Source organism: Lepisma saccharinum, chromosome 4 (assembly GCF_977018435.1).
Source record: "Lepisma saccharinum chromosome 4, izLepSacc3.1, whole genome shotgun sequence".
Lineage (NCBI taxonomy): Eukaryota > Metazoa > Arthropoda > Insecta > Zygentoma > Lepismatidae > Lepisma > Lepisma saccharinum.
The window spans coordinates 44,866,679-44,883,219 of record NC_139232.1 but is presented as its reverse complement, the minus strand read 5'-3'; the positions used below and the strand labels follow the sequence as shown (position 1 = coordinate 44,883,219).

At 37.2% G+C, this 16,541-nt stretch overlaps 2 protein-coding genes across 4 annotated transcripts in view; one reads left to right on the top strand and one right to left on the bottom strand.

Annotated features, from left to right (window-relative positions):
- Positions 1-2,696, bottom strand: part of LOC145987139 (sodium- and chloride-dependent glycine transporter 2-like) — a 123,821-nt gene extending 121,125 nt beyond the window's left edge. For all 3 annotated transcript variants that reach the window (XM_083121635.1, XM_083121636.1, XM_083121637.1), the window contains exon 1: positions 2,598-2,696. The gene's annotated coding sequence lies outside the window, so the exon portion shown is untranslated. The remainder of the gene's footprint in view (positions 1-2,597) is intronic.
- Positions 2,697-2,830: 134 nt separating this feature from the next.
- Positions 2,831-16,541, top strand: part of CtIP (CTBP-interacting protein) — an 86,333-nt gene continuing 72,622 nt past the window's right edge. The window contains exon 1 of the mRNA XM_083121634.1: positions 2,831-3,087. The gene's annotated coding sequence lies outside the window, so the exon portion shown is untranslated. The remainder of the gene's footprint in view (positions 3,088-16,541) is intronic.

The window sequence follows — 16,541 nt, the reverse complement described above, 5'->3', positions numbered from 1 at the left end:
ACTCTTGCAATCTTTGTTTGAATCTGAGAATTGCATTCTGACGGTGCTTGTCTGAGAAGTTGTAAATCACATCACGTATCTTGAACTTCAGGTTGTCAAGATCTGTCGGTTTCTGTGCATACGCCTGGGTCTTGACATGTCCCCACAGCCAGTAAGGTCTGGTGACCTTGCAAGCCAAGGTGTGGGTTCTCTGCAGCCAATCCATCCATCTCCACATTGACAACCAAGAAACTCTTGAACGTCATGGGCAAAGTGTAGGTGCACCATCTTGCTGGAAGTGTACCTCTTCGATGATGACTAACCTCTGAAGTTCCAGGACCAGGAATGTCTGTAACATGTTCAGGTAGCTGGTGCCATTCACCATGTCCTCCTCGAAGAAGAATGCACCAACGAGGTGGTCCATGGAACTGCACATCACACATTGACCTTGGAGCTGGTTATCCTGCTTATGTGTCTTGAACTTATGTGGATTCTCAACCCCCAAAATCTGGCAATTGCGTCTATTCACTTTTCCTGAAACATGGAATGTAGCCTCATCAGAGAAAAGAATGAGAGACTGAAGAACATCATCACCATTTAATTATCATCATCACCATTCATTAATTCACAAAATTCTTTCCTCACATCACAGTCCTCTTCTATCAGATCGTGCACAAATCTCAACTCACTTTCTTGCGTAAGATACTGTGTAACGTAGACCTCGCCACTCCCAGTTCCAAGGATCTTCATTTAAGGGATTTCATTGGCCTCCATTGCATGCTCTCCTGCACTGCATTCACCATATTGTCACTTGTTCTTGTCTTCCCACTATGTGGCAAATCTGCTATGCTTCTCGTAGCCTTAAACTTTTTGTACCATCTTTGGATACTTGTCTCCACTGGAGGTGCATTTTCAAAAACCTTCTCTGCAGCAAAACACAAAATTTTAACTCGGCAAGCCATAACATGCACTGAGCTTTTTTCTGCATCGATGCCATCTGGGACTCATGTGATCAGGTGATCACCTGCATACACATTCAGCTGTGTGAAGAACAATTTTTTTTAATTTTGCTGTGTAAAAAACAATATTTTGTTGTAATATACCTATTAATTTAAAGTTATAGCTTTTTAGAATCATGCAGGAATTTTAAAACATGCTGTATTGTTAAATACACGAAATGTTTGAGTGGTTTAAGTACATTTACTGTTTTAAATTTCATGTTAGGAGTGTAAAGTTATGGTAAATGTCTGTTATATCGGAGACACATTTCTTCATTTTTACAGAAGGAACTACTTACGGAAATTAGTTTCTGTAGCATTTTGAAAGTTCGTGGAGGTATTTTCTCACCGTAGAATGCTGCACAACAAGAAATAAGCACATTTGATATAATAAACTTGCATTTTGTGCAAAGCGACATTATGCCGTTGTTTCCATTATGCACCTGCAGATGGCATGAGCGTCGAAAGTCACGTGGTCTCGCCAGTGTTTCCAAACGTTTTTTTTACGAGAATTTTTTTTTAACTATGCTTACCTAACCTAACCCAAGCTTGCTGGAACTGGTCCGTGGATCTATCGTGAATGTTTTTTTGGGCTATTCGTCAATGGTTTGTGATGATATAATAAACACGAAATTAGGTATTTTTAGGTTAAGAAGGTTGAAACACTGCATACCCACTCCAAATCGACAAAACACAAGCACGACACACGCCATATTGTATGTTCTGCAACAGAAGAAAGGACCCAAAAGAATTACTCGTAATGTGAAAAATCGAAGTTATTTTCCTGTAAAAAGCATAATGGCACCTTCAACTATGATCCGCAATACACAATTGGTAAGTACGAACCATTTGAAACTAAAAATATCAGATAGAAATGTGTCTCCCGATATAACAGACATTTACCAAAGTTATTTATGGAACTTACTGCAGTGAAGGACCTAGTGAATTACCAAACTGAGAACTTTTGCATATTGTAACAATTCACTTCGTCACTATCCTTATGTGAATCAAAGTCATCTGATTGTGAAAGGAGTACATATGGCTTTGCAGTTTATTACTGTATCTTAAGGTAAACATGGATAATGACCTATACCATTGTGCTAATAATGTAGGCTTTTGTGAAATCTATTATTTATGAAGTAGTTCGCTACGTGAACTGCATGCTGCATACGTTTGATGACGTAAGCCCCTGTCAGTGTTTCCAACCCCTTTTTCTTCACTATACTTGCCTAACCTAACCTTATGGGAAATGGTTCGTGGGGCTATCCGTCAGCTACCCGTGCATAATGTAAAATTTCCACACGTGACGAACACGATAGTAGGTATTTTTCGGTGAAAAGGGTTGGAAACACTGCATACCCACTACCGTAGTCAAAATGTGCCCGCCATATTGTGTTTTACAGAAGCGAAGAAAGGAATAAAAAAAATCACTCTGTATGTGAAAAAATGTCTTTGTTTTCGTGTAAAAAGCATAATGGCACCTTGAACTATGTTCCGCAATACACAGTTGGTAAGTACGAACCATGCGAAACACAAAATATCTGATTTTAATGTGTCTCCGATATAACGAACTGTTACTGATATCATTGTATTTAGAATATCCTTCCCCTATATTTCAACCTTTCTTGTTCTTCTGGGCCTGGATAAGTCGTCATTTACAAATTGCAGGAAGCGTAAAAAATTAACATTAGATCTATCTTTTAGCACATGTTCTTGAGCGCCACCCCCTTTTTGGCTTGCGTTCTGACGTCACAGTGGTGTGCTTTTATTGTTAGGCTAAATGCCTAAGTTGTTAGGTTAGGCTAGCTAGGTGTAGTTCTCTTAGCATAAATAATAAATTTTCAGTGAATTTAAGCTAATAGGACCAAACCTAACAGACATAACTTAACAACGTAGGCAATCATCGTGTAACGTCAGAACGCAACTTTGATCTAGCGTTGTGCGATTAGGGAGACCCTGAAGACGATTCGCAGGCGGGAAATGCATGTTTGTTATGTCGTGTCTCGTGTTCGGTCATGTTTATGATGTTTCTTTGAGCGATATTAATGTTTCTCTGTGCGGATAATGCAAAAACTTAAACGTATTTCAGTGTATAATTGATCTCTGTAGTGTAAGTATAAAAAATTAACTGCATAGATATGATATGTTTACAGCCAACGGCAATGATAATTGTAAACAAATCGAGTAACAGTTCCGTATATCGGAAACACATTTCTTCATTTTATACAGAAGAAACTACTTACGGAAATGAGTTTCTCTAAGGTTTCCAATGTTCGTGGAGGTATTTACTTTCATCTATATCTCACCGACGCACAAGTGCCATTGCTTTCGCTAGGTGAACCGGATGCTACATACGTTTGATGGCGCAACGCCCTGTCAGTGTTTCGAACCTTTTTTTTTTTTTTTTTTTTTAATTATGCTTGCCAAACCTAACCTAACCCTATCGGAAATGGTTCATGGGGCTATCTGTCAGCTACCCATGCATAATGTACAATTTGCACACGTGACGAACACGAAAGTAGGTATTTTTCGGTGAAGAAAGTTGGAAACACTGCGTACCCAATAGGGTAGTCAAGATGTGTCCGCCATATTGTGTGTTAAGAAAGCGAAAGAAGGAATAAGAAAAAATCTCTATGTGAAATATTGTTGGTTTTTGTGTAAAAAGTGCAATGGCACCTTGAACTATGTTCCGCAATACACAACTGGTAAGTATGAACCATGCGAAACACAAAATATCCGATTTTAATGTGTTTCCGATATACGGAACTGGTACCAAAACCACAAATTGTCCATCGCTATTTTCATCATTTTGATATTCTGTGTTGTTTTAAAATATGGAATTCTGTTGATGCGAAGCAGATTATGTCTTCTCCTTATTGACGTTTTTATTCATGATCATCATATTGTGGAGAATCAGGCTGAATAAAAATGGTTATTGTGCTATTACCTTTATTGGGTAAATGTCTGTTATATCGGAGACACATTAAAATCTGATATTTAGTGTTTCGGATAGTTCGTACTTACCAATTGTGTATTACGGAACATAGTTGAAGGTGCCATTATGCTTTTTACATGAAAATAACTTCAATTTTTCACATTACAAGTAATTCTTTTGGTTCTTTTCTTCTGTTGCGGAACATACAATATGGCACGCACAGCTGTAGATCATCTCACGTCATGCTTGTGTTTTGTCGATTTGGAGTGGGTATGCAGTGTTTCCAACTTTCTTAACTGCCTATTTTCGTGTTCATTATGTCATAACAAACCATTGACGGATAGCCCCAACAACCATTGACTGATAGCCCCACGAACCATTGACGGAAAGCCCCAAAACCATTTACGATAGCCCCACGAACCATTGACAGATAGCCCCAAAAACCATTCACGATAGCCCCACGGACCATTTCCAGCAATTTTGGGTTAGGTTAGGTAAGCATAGTTAAAAAAAAAATCTTGAAAAAAAGACATGTTTGGAAACACTACTGAGACCGCATGACTTTCGACACTCGCGCAATCTGCAGGTACATAATGGAAACAACAGCATAATGTTGTCGCTTCGCACAAAATGCAAGTTTATTATATCCAAAGGGGGGTCATTCCATGCCATTTCAACGAGGCCATGACACCCACCAACTCTGATTTCGATGAAATTTAGTATACACCCTTCCTTTATGGTTGAAAGAACCCCCCTAATTTTTTTTCACTCTACCTCAAACGGTTTTCATTTTACAGCACTTTGAAATGCCATCAAATCAGTGTTGTCTGTCACTCTTGAGACCCTCGACACAAGATACCCTTGCTTACATTTTATTCCTTTTCTCCTTAACACTAGAAGCGCCAGGATTTTTTACTACCTAGAAGCGCCACCTCTGGTCAAAATGACCGGTGTTTAAAATTTGACCATTTCTCAAAATGGATATTGCCAATAATCATCTTGTTACTAATAAAACAAAATATTTTGTAAAAAAATACAAAAATATCATGAAACCCAGCGATTTTTATTTTTCATGCACTAATTACAACAATAAATATTCATTTTCTTCAAGGAAATAAGTTTCAGTCATGAAATTTCACATATTACATTTTTTGCATTTCAGTACCTTTTCTACACCAGAAACACATTTTCCACAAACATATTTGTTGCACATTGAACAAATGTCACTTGTTTTGTTTTCATTGCACAATGCCGCCTGGCATTGGCGCCTCTTTCTGGAAACAGCCACTTACATTCCGTTCATGTGATATTGATGTTGACAATATTTTATTGTGCTTTGCATTCTGAATGCACGGAGCTTAGGAGTAGAAAATTTTTGTTTGGTTTATCTTGGTATGCACACAATGTAATGTCCCCCTTTGTTTATCAAACATGTTTCATACACTTGTGTTCTAATGTTCACAATTTCATTACGAATCTCCTTTCTATTTTTCTTCATAGTGCTAATTAGGCTCGTCTTCTTCTCCTTGAGCTTCTCAGCGAGTTTTAGCGATGTGAAATAATTGTCAGTAGTTACATTTCTACCCGCATTTAGACAAGATGAAGTAATTCTCAATACAACATTTTCAGGTACAGTAACATTATCATTCCTTGATTCATCTTTCCCAAGGTATGGACAGGCATTGCACATATATTTGGAATGTACGTCCAATAGCATCCAAAATTTTATACCAAATTTGTCTGGTTTGTTTGGCATGTACTGTGTAAATCTACACCTTGCTTTCGAAGGATACAATTGTTCGTCAACTGTCAGATTTTCCCCTGGGGTGTAGCAACTCCTACAATTAGCTATAAATTTGTCCCAAATTTCAGAGCACAGTGCAAATTTATCAGTTTGTAATCGTTTAGATCTGGATGATTTTGAATCGAATCTAAGATATTTCATTATTTCCCTGAATCTGTTTCTTGACATTGTTTGTTGAAAGAAAGGTGGCCCCCAAAGTAGTTTTCCATAAAAAATCGTAGTCTATAAAACTGCACCCATACACTCTTCTAGCATATAAAATAGCCAGGAAATCATCAAGTTCCTGTAATGACAAACGTCAGTTGGGTGGCTGCTTTCGAGCTGCTGCTTCTTCCGTACACTTCTGTATGTGTCGAAGCATGGAATCGTCTACAGTAAGATCTGGGTCCTCGACATCTGATTCATTTTCACTAATCTCCTGTAATACTTTCAAGTATTCCTCTGGACCGAGGACACATTGTCTAGAAAACATGTTTACAGACTGCAGTGTTCAAACGAAACTGAGTCTTCACTTTCTCCTCCTTATCAGCTTTGACAATACGCCAACATATATGGGTGAGTCTAAAAGAGGAAGGAAGAATAGGGGTGGAAACTGTAAGTGCAACGTTCCAACCGAGAAGTGGTTTTCCATTGAAATACATTAGCGGTCAAAATGACCGGCAACGGCTCTTCTAAGTAGAAACACAAATATTCCCATTAGTGTTATTTTTTTTGTAAATAACGCATAGCAGTAACAATGTACTGCAAATTTTAGGAATAGTCACAAAATTTGAACGCACGAAGAAAAGTTTTTCTGTACAAAGCAAAAATTGAAATTTGAAAAACTTTCAAAATGACTAGCTTGGTGCTTCTAGTGTTAACCAATCATCAGATCTCTTTGAAATTTTACACAAAGTTCAATGAAATAATGAGGATTTCAGAAAAAAATACATACATCAGCACTCGAAAATTTTTACAAATTCCTATAAAAAGAATTTATAGCCTATTTTTTGTGGTGGGAAAACTAGGTTACGAAAATCTGAATTTTCATCATGTGGGTATGATGGAACCAAAAACCTTTGATGTTGAAAATCATTGCAAAGACATGCTTTTTCTCTTCAAAAAATAAATTTTTTGTTTTTTTTATTCCTTCTAATGAAAATTTTACGTTTTTTGGAAATTGCCTAAAAATTCAGAGTGAAATCGTACCAAATGGTCCAGCACCGGTCGCTCGACCATTTTTAAAATTTTTCATTTGTTTGTCATTGTAACAGGATTATTTTTCTAAAACTAGACTTCGTTTGAAAATGGCGGCCATTTTTGTTTCATGACTTGCAACATTTTTTGCCTATGCAGATAGTTGTGATAATTATGATAACTCAGCTAAGAAAAATTATAGAAATCTGGGGTAAAATACATTGTTTTCAGTACATTTCAGGCTACATTTTATGTTCCGTATCCTTTTTCACCACATCTATTGCAAATGGCTGAAATTTAGGGTCAAAACTGACTGATATTCAATTTTGAAGGGAACTCAATGTATAGGATACTTTTTTGTAGGTAAGCAATGAAATGTCAGAGCTATAATTTTTTTAGAGGAAATATGTAACTTACATACAAAATTTCAGCAGAAAATATTTGACACACAGTCGTACACACCTTTTCTTTGATAATAGTTACTAACGAGCTTACTATGCCATTCATATGTTGCAATTAATTAATACGTACAATAATTGTAATTGCATGATAGTTCATTAAAAGTAAATAATTATAATTGTAACTAATAACGTAAATTGGTCTATTTTTGCTAAACTTCCCTCTGTTGTAACTTGTTATCATGTAATATCAATCTCGAAATGTTTTACAGGTACTTCTTTATGCAGTAAATATGAAATTTTATTAGGTTCCCAACCAGATATTGCTTTGATTTAAGTTTTAAGTCAACTTTATGCACGGATGGCTAATAGACCTACAGTTTATTAAAATGGGATCCGAATCAGTATGTGCCTCAAGTGGGTATCGAACCCGGGACCCCCTTGATTACAAAATTTCGACGTAAAATATTTTCTGCTGAAACTTTGGATGTACATGTTCCCTCTAAAAAAATTATAGCTCTGATATTTCATTGCTTACCTACTAAAAAAATATATATACTATACATTGATTTCTCTTCAAAATTGAATATCAGTCAGTTTTGACCCTAAATTTCAGCCATTTGCATTAGATGTGGTGAAAAAAGATACTGAACATAAAATGTAGCCTGAAATGTACAGAAAACAATGTTTTTTACCCCAGATTTCTATAATTTTTCTTAGCTGAGTTATCATAATTATCGCAACTGTCTGCATAGGCAAAAAATATTGCAAGTCATGAAACAAGAATTGCCACCATTTTTAAACGAAGTCTAGTTTTAGAAAAATAATGCCTGTTTTGAACTACCCTTGTACAGGGGTTACAACGACAAACAAATGAATAAATTTTAAAAATAATCGAGCGACCAGTACTGGACCATTTGGTACGATTTCACCCTGAAATTTTAGGCAATTTCCAAAAAAACGTAAAATTCTCGTTAGAAGGAATAAAAAAACAAAAAAAAAATTTTGTAGAGGAAGAGCATGTCTTTGCAATGATTTTCAACATCAAAAGATTCAGATTTTTGTAACCTAGTTTTCCCACCACAAAAATTAGGCTACAAATACATTATTAGTCTTTTTATAGGCATTTGTAAAAAATTTTGAATGCTGATGTATTTTTTTCTGCAATCCTCACTACTTCATTGAACTTTGTGTAAAATTTCAGGCATGTGATCATTGGTTAAGGAGAAAAGAAATAAAATGTAAGGAAGGGTATCTTGTGTTGAGAGTCTTAAGAGTGACAGACAACACCGATTTGATGACATTTCAAAGTGCTGTAAAATGAAAATGCTTTGAGATAGAGTGAACAAATTTAGGGGGTTTGTTTCAAGCATAAAGGAAAGGTGAATACCAAATTTCATCGAAATCGGAGTTGGTAGGTGTCAAAATCTTAGTTTTTGCGTCGATTTGATGTGGAATGACCCAGTGCTTATTTCTTGTTGTGCAGCATTCTATGGTGAGAAAATACCTCCATAAAGTTTCAAAATGCTACAGAAACTCATTTCCATAAGTAGTTTCTTCTGTAAAAATGAAGAAATGTGTCTCCGATATAACAGACATTTACGCCTTTGCCGTTGAGTGTACGTAAGGTTTCAGTGGCCCAACAACTAAATGTTGAATGATGAACTTTTCAAACGTATACACAACCGTTTGAAGTAGGTAGGCTAATATATGGTATTACTACACTTGCTAAAACTTCAATACGGTCCCAACAGATTTCTTAATTTTTTCACAAGAAACTACTTACGGAAATGAGTTTTTGTAGCATTTAGAAGTTTGTGGAGGTATTTTCTTTAATCTTGGTATCTATTTAACCGGGAAATCATGTATTTTTGAACAGAAATATCTCTCCGATGCACAATTGTCATTCCTTTAATTTCCTTGCACTACGTGAACCAAATATTGCGAATGTTTGATGACGTAACTCCCTGTAGTGTTTCCAACCACACCGTTTTTTGCAAGAAGATTACAATTTTAACTATGTTTGCCTAACCTAACATAACCTTGCCGTTCATAGTTTGTGGGGCTATCCGTGCATGGTTCGTGGGGCTATCCATGAATGGTGTGTGGGCTAAGCGTGCATGGTTCGTGGGGATTTTTCGGTTTCTTGTTTCTTGTTGTGCATTTGCAGTACTATATTAATACTTGATAGCTGTGGTGGTTTAGTCAACCTCCGTGGCAGAGTGGTTAGCACAGGACACTGCAATGCCAGGGGTTCCTGATTCAAATCATTGTTTGGACGTGGATGTTTGTGTTTGACCCAATGATAATACAGAGAAAATTGAGAAAATAGAGAGGTTTATTTCTTTTATTACAAATGTAAAAAGAACTAGACAGGCTGGCTGACTGCCATGCAGAAGACCCGGGTTTGGATGTTGGGGTGGGTGATCTGAGGTCGGAATTTTTCCGGTCTTGTCCCTGCATGAAGCAGCTCTGGAACTCACCCAGACTCAAATCAATGGATCCTGGGGGGTAAAGGCAGCCGGGGTTGGTTGTGATCACATCACCTTCAAAATGGTCAAGATAAAGAATATGTCGGGCCCTACCCCCATATTCCCTGAATGTGCCTTCATGGCACGGTGCTATATGCACGGGGAACTTTACCTTTACCTATTATACAACATACCATAGCTGCACACACACTTCAACATCTGCTTTAATACTGTTTGTTCATGTCACAGTTGTTTTTTATTCCATTATTTTTGTGGCTTTTCAAGCTTAAATATCTCCTCCGTGTAATAACCATGCCAAAATTATAAGGCTGACATATTTAATTGTCTTGCCTGACTTCATCCAAATGGAATACTGTATCCATCCTCCAAAATATCTGATTGCTATGAAACTAACAGTTCCCATGGACAAATCATTAGTGGCCCCCATTTGGATCCCAACATACATATGTACTATATTGTAAAAAAAAAAAAAAAAAATATCTGTCACGCCATAGCTTAAGAAATGCCCTATTTAAGTCTCTTTTCTTAATGTTCAAAAATGTAGTTTAGGCAGATATTTGAAAGTGGCATCAGAATTTGGAGCTACCTCAGAATATGAAAAGTCAATATTTCATCCACCATCTTGAAATGCTTTCAACAAATGCAAATGCAAAATAAAATCATTCCCTGGGTGTACCTACCTAGCTATTTGCGACATGAATTTCAACTTAAAAACTGTAAATTTGTTACAGATATCCTGGTCTCAAAATTGGTGACTTTCCCCCACCCTTCCTAAACCAAACAATACACGTATAACAGACTTTTTATTAAAAAATTGAAGCTCAAGTATGTCCTAACATAGCTAAGACTTGGTTTTCTTAATCTACGAAAATCTAACCTCAAATATTTGCGTAACTTAAAGCTCTCGCAAGTCATGTTAAATTGTTCATCATCTTTAAACATGGTGGCATATTTTTTCTCAAATGCAATATGACAACAATCGTTTAAGTTATCTTGTAACTCTAAAAATTGCAACTCAAAACCTTTACATTTATGGCAAAATGTATGTTTGCTATTTTACCACCATCCCTCTCCTAAACTACGAAATATAATTTTAAAGGTTTTTTTACTGCAAAATTGCAGACCGACAGATTATGTACAATGAAAATGCATTGTAGACAGTTTTGGTGAAAAAGAGAGCATGGTATAGAGCATGCGTGCAACATGAGGAAAATCAGTTTTTCATTCACCATCTTGAAACACATTGTTCAATTTCACTTACATGTAATACCATTGCAGTCCGTCAAGTTTTCTAGCTGCAGAAATATGTTATCATGGTCACTAAATAGATGACTTGTCTTTCTTGGCCAGAGGCGTGGAGTGCATGTAGTTGGTGTTACCACAGGTAAAAGCAAAGTGTAAAGAATTAAAAAGTTGTTTCAATAAAATGACAACATTGTTAAATATACATTAAGGAACATCGTTGCTGTCAAGTAGATATTGCCTAGGACATTTTTTCTGCAGCCGACAGAAGCGAAGAGGGAGGCCGTTCTGCTACACTGAAGAGGCAACAAGGGAGAAGAGGGTGCAAGGAAAAAGCGGGGAAGGACTTTGGGACATAGTGTGCTAAGGGGTTATTCATATGCCTGTTAAGGTCCTCTGTTGTCGTTCAGACCTACCAGATCAGCTAGTGTTGTCACATCGGATTGGCAGAAAAGAGCTAAATGCCGCCTAAAATAGGAATACCATTTCTGTGAAGCAACTAGAGGTAGACTGCAGAGCCAAGGCTGGATTGAACTACAACTGAGACCAGTTAGGTAATAGACAAAACTATAGTTCCTTGGTGTGGTTCGTGATTTGGACAAACCTTGCTCCAAAATACTAAGTTTGCAACAGTAGTATGTACAGCTGGGCTTCCATTCCACAAAGGAGCAGAGTTCTGTTGTCTGCTCAGTGCTCACCACACAAACGTCAAACTGGCCCAAGAAAAGTGTGGTTCTCCTTCTTCCCCTTCGCACCTCATTGCAAAGGAACAGACAGATGAAGAATTGACAAGGATCTATAGAGGAGCCCAAGTTAAGAGTTCAGTATGGACTGTTATGGGCTTTTACTTTTGAGATCCCCACCCCCATTCTGTCAGAAACAAAAGTCGTTAACATGCGAAGAGAAAATAATAAATATGCAAAAAGGAGAGGAAATGTAAGGTTTTGATGGTCTATACCTTCTTTTACAATTCAGAACATTCAAAAAATGCACTTTCCTTTCTTTTGTTAAGTGCGATTTGGGGAGTCAAAAATAACAACTTTCCGCCTGTTGCCAATCGCTGCAAACACGTATTGGGAAGAGGGAAGGGGGTGGGGAATGGCCAAGCAAAAGTTCATGAATAGGCTTCCGTCTTGGGGCCAGGTCAAGAAATTTATTACTTGTGTGTGCACTTTATCGTTTTGGGGAATTTTTCTCTGAAAACAGGCATATTGTATGCATCGGTGGATCTAGCAGGAACATCCCCGGTTCACTTGCTCTTCCCAAAGGATAACTAACTATTATAAAAAGTATTGATAGCATTATATTAAAAGAAAATAAAATGATCAAGCAGTTCTTATCCAGATTGTAAAGTTTGACGCAAATGCATAAATAGGGAATAGATTTATGAGATACCTAAGTAAATTTAATCTGGGACTTGTTGCTTGCAAGGCAATAACGTTAACTGATGGACACAAAGTGAGAGCATTTTAGATTGAATATTTTCAATGTCTATCTTTTCTGTAATCATTCTTCACACAAATACAACAGAACTTCATCTATTTCACACCTCTAGTAATTTGTTAATTGGGACTGGACCAACGGTTTTATGTGAGATACGAACCACTATATGACTCCACCGGGTATGGAACCCTAATCCCTTAATTAAAATGCGACGACCGGGGGGATTTGCTTTGGTGTATACCGGTATTATAATGAACACTGTTCCGTTTCAAATGAGACAGTGCACCGAAAAATGTGAAAGAGGCCTCCCCGATGGCGCAGTAATAACGTCGACGCCTCGTAATCAAGGGGTCCCTGGTTTGATACCCGTTGGAGACACATAGTGGTTCGGATCCCACTTTAAACTGTAGGTCCAGTCCCGATTTGCCTTTCTGTGCATAAAGGAAAGAAAAACACTGCCGACGCATGTGATAAAATAGAGACGTATGAAAAGTATATTCGGAAACAGTTATTTTCAAATCTTCCTCCACGGACCGTCATTATTCTGGACCAACAGCTGCAAGAATGAACAGCTTCTCACCAAGTCATGCATTCTTGTATGTTCCTGGTCAAAGCAAACTATTGTAGGTGCCATAACCCCTGATGTGGCCCCATGCTTTTGATCGGCAATTGTTCTCCCATTTAAATATATGGGGAATTTGATGCTGAACGTGCTGGTATTACATTAAATTGCAAGTTTAATTTCATCTTAACATCGGAAATTATGTCGGAACATCAGTGTTGTGAAACTAAGAATTTTAATAAGACGAACGTCAATAACAGAAAAGATATCGGAACTAAAAAAAAGCCTTAAAATTTGCACAGCACTTGTTTACGTCACTTTGAATTTTCACAATTTAAGTGCTTTATTCTTGTGAATCTGGTAAAGAATAATACATAATAATTCCACGCGACTGCACTTTTTTTATAGCTAGTTGTTATTATATTTATACCCGACTCATATTTTTTACGTGATATCATACTTTTCCTCATAGCTAGTAAATATGGTTCTCTATTTTATACATACACATTTATCGAGAAGAATTGTTATTACAAAAATATGTTACATTCTGTTTCATATCTCGCAACCTCTAGGGCTTTCTTACTTACAGGAATTATAATTTTAAAAGGACGAAAATATGAGGGGGAAATGTCTGCTTGATACAAAGAAAGCATATGTTAATATTAAGTTATCGGATAGGGCATAGTGTATAATAATATATATTATGCGCTTATCCACTTAATGCATTTTCTCTTTGTAATTTGGATAGTTCCCCGATTCCTACTCCCGCTGTTGAATTGCACATATTCGCAAGTCGCAACAAGAGGAAACATAAAAGCGTAGCGCAAAAATCTATTTTTTTAAATTTTTATTATAGACCCATGGCAGCTAGGGACGACCAAAATAACGTCAAGTTTAGTGCTCTTTGTGCATAAATACACTATATTTAGCCCGTCTGAGCTACCCTGTCATTGCGCTTTAATATATTAATTCTTAGGTTCAGGAGAATGTAATTTTCAGAAACTTACGACTTGCTACATAATTCCTTAAGGTTTGCTAAACAATTTTTGTTATCGATTTACACGAGAAATTCTTACCTTCGTTGAAAATAACGTTTGAATAGCCATCCTATTGTGCTCCAATGTAAAGCTTAGGGCAACCAGATGACGAACGAAATTATTTAGGGACACAACAGGGCTGGCGCCTCTAGTGGAAAAGTTTGGCAGTGAACAGCCCCGTTGACCACTAACTTTTGTTGCGGCGTGTACTACAGCAGACGCTCGATGTGCGCTGGAGCTTTCTTGTACTGTGCACCATGCGGCAACACTGTTGCCATAAGCCCCATACTGAACTCTTTAAGTTGGGCTCACCAATACCACTATTCATTGGATTTTCGTGGTAACTCTCTCATGAGTGGTAGTTCTTTCTAGGAGTGTTTGTGGCTAAATCACTGTGCTGATTGCAAATCAAGAACGAAATGAACAAATATCTAGCTCTTTAGGGGGGGGGGGGGAGGTTATAACGTCTAGCAGGCATAATTGTCGTACTGATAGCTGTTAACACTTTTGAAAAAGTCACACCACTGTTCTTGGCCCATCCATCCCACCCATGCTTCGCCTAAACCGTGCATTATGTTTCGATAATTTTATTGTGAATTGTGCAAGTAATGTCGCAAAGCTCCTGAAAGTTTTATGTACAAAGCTCGAAATTGTAGTCTAAAAAGGTTTGAGAAAGTAAAAAATTGTCAGAATATGAAAGTGTGTGTGTGATTTGGTGTTTTAAGTCCACTTTGTGCACAGTAAGGCTAATCGGGACTGGACCTACAGTTTAAAGTGGGATCCGAACCACTATGTGCCTCCACCGGGTATCGAACCCAGGACCCCTTGATTTCAAGGCGACGACGCTACCACTGCACCATCAGGAGGCCCAGATTATGAAAGTATATATATGCATTGTATTTACTTGAGTAAATACTATTTTTATGAAAAAATAAAATTGTGGTAGATTATGAGAGTGCTCATTATCGTACATGGGCAAGCAACCCATTACGTTCAATCACAATCAGTGCAAGGCAATGGAAAGAAAACTGAACATTTGCACATATACTAAATTTTGAGAAATTAAATGAATCATTTGAAAAGGGTTTGATTTAATTATACCTCAGTTAACTTCATTCTACTTTCAAGACATTTCAATAAAATGTACTCAATTCTCCTTTGTAATTTTTTATACATGGAAAAATTTATTGTAAAAGTTGATCTCATCACAAGTGAAACTATGTGGCTTGCCCATTGCCCTTTTTGAGCCTGCTTAGCTATACTAAATGTGCTGTAACTCTGCCCCTATTTCTCCTAAGAAGCTCACATAAAGCTTATTGTACAGTGAATTGAACAAGCTTTCCAGTGATATATAACAAGCCTACCTTTGGATAGAAATATAATTTTGTCACGGGACCTTGACTTTTGACCTTGAATATCTCAAAACATGTCATCACCAAAACCTGTGAAAAAAATATATTTGGTCCCTCATGCCATACTCTAAAGCATATCAAAAAATCATTCTGGGACTGCAATGGGATCAGAAGATACAAAATAATATGTGTAACTATGTGACTGATAAAAGTCTCATTACATGAACTATGACGAGTCAAAATTCCCTTAACACCTCCTACAAAATGTAAAGGAGTTATCCTGGATATAATTGGTCATGAAGGAAATAGGTTAGGCACAGGGAGATCCCTAGTTGTGTGTGTCAAGCACAGGTCCGGCATAGTGTTGACAGCCATATTGAATTCAATGCAAAAATTTCAAAGGAAAGAGGGTGAGGTGATATATCAAATCAGGCTTAAATTTCACTACAAATGAAGTGGCAAAGGTTTTTCCAACGTATCTTTAGCCAGCAGAAAGTTATACGCGTATCTTTCACTTACAATATATGCACATTATTATGTTATCAATGTCCCTGTGAACACACTCGTTGATGTCTCTCACACACAGATAGAACATTTGGCAATGTAGCAGGTGCAACATCATCACAAGCAGCAACTATGCCTTCTCTCAGATCGTCAATATCACGGACTTTTAGTGCAGGCACCATTCTCTTCAAATGTTTCTGAAGGTAAAAGTCCTCCTAAGATGTTAGATCTGGGGAATGTGCAGGCCTTTTAAACTCAGGAAAAGTGCTGTATCCCGTAAGCAAGGATGAAAAACCTGTTCACTTAACAAATCCAAGAAGGCCTCACCATTTAAGGTTCCGTTGTTGAATATGGACCAACCATTCCTGTTCTCCATACACTAGACCACATCGTTAGCTTGCCAGCAACAACCATTCGACTGGGATCTCTGTACTGTAGATGATCAAACCACAGTTATTGCATATTATTTTTATTAACTTCACCGTGAACATAAAAATTAGCCTTGCCGAAAAGAATTTTTCATTCCAAAGGAAGTGTCACGTAATTGTTTTAGATACTTTTCCCCATATTCTTCTTCAGTATTCAACTATTTGGTGAATGTCGTTGATTAAAATCATAT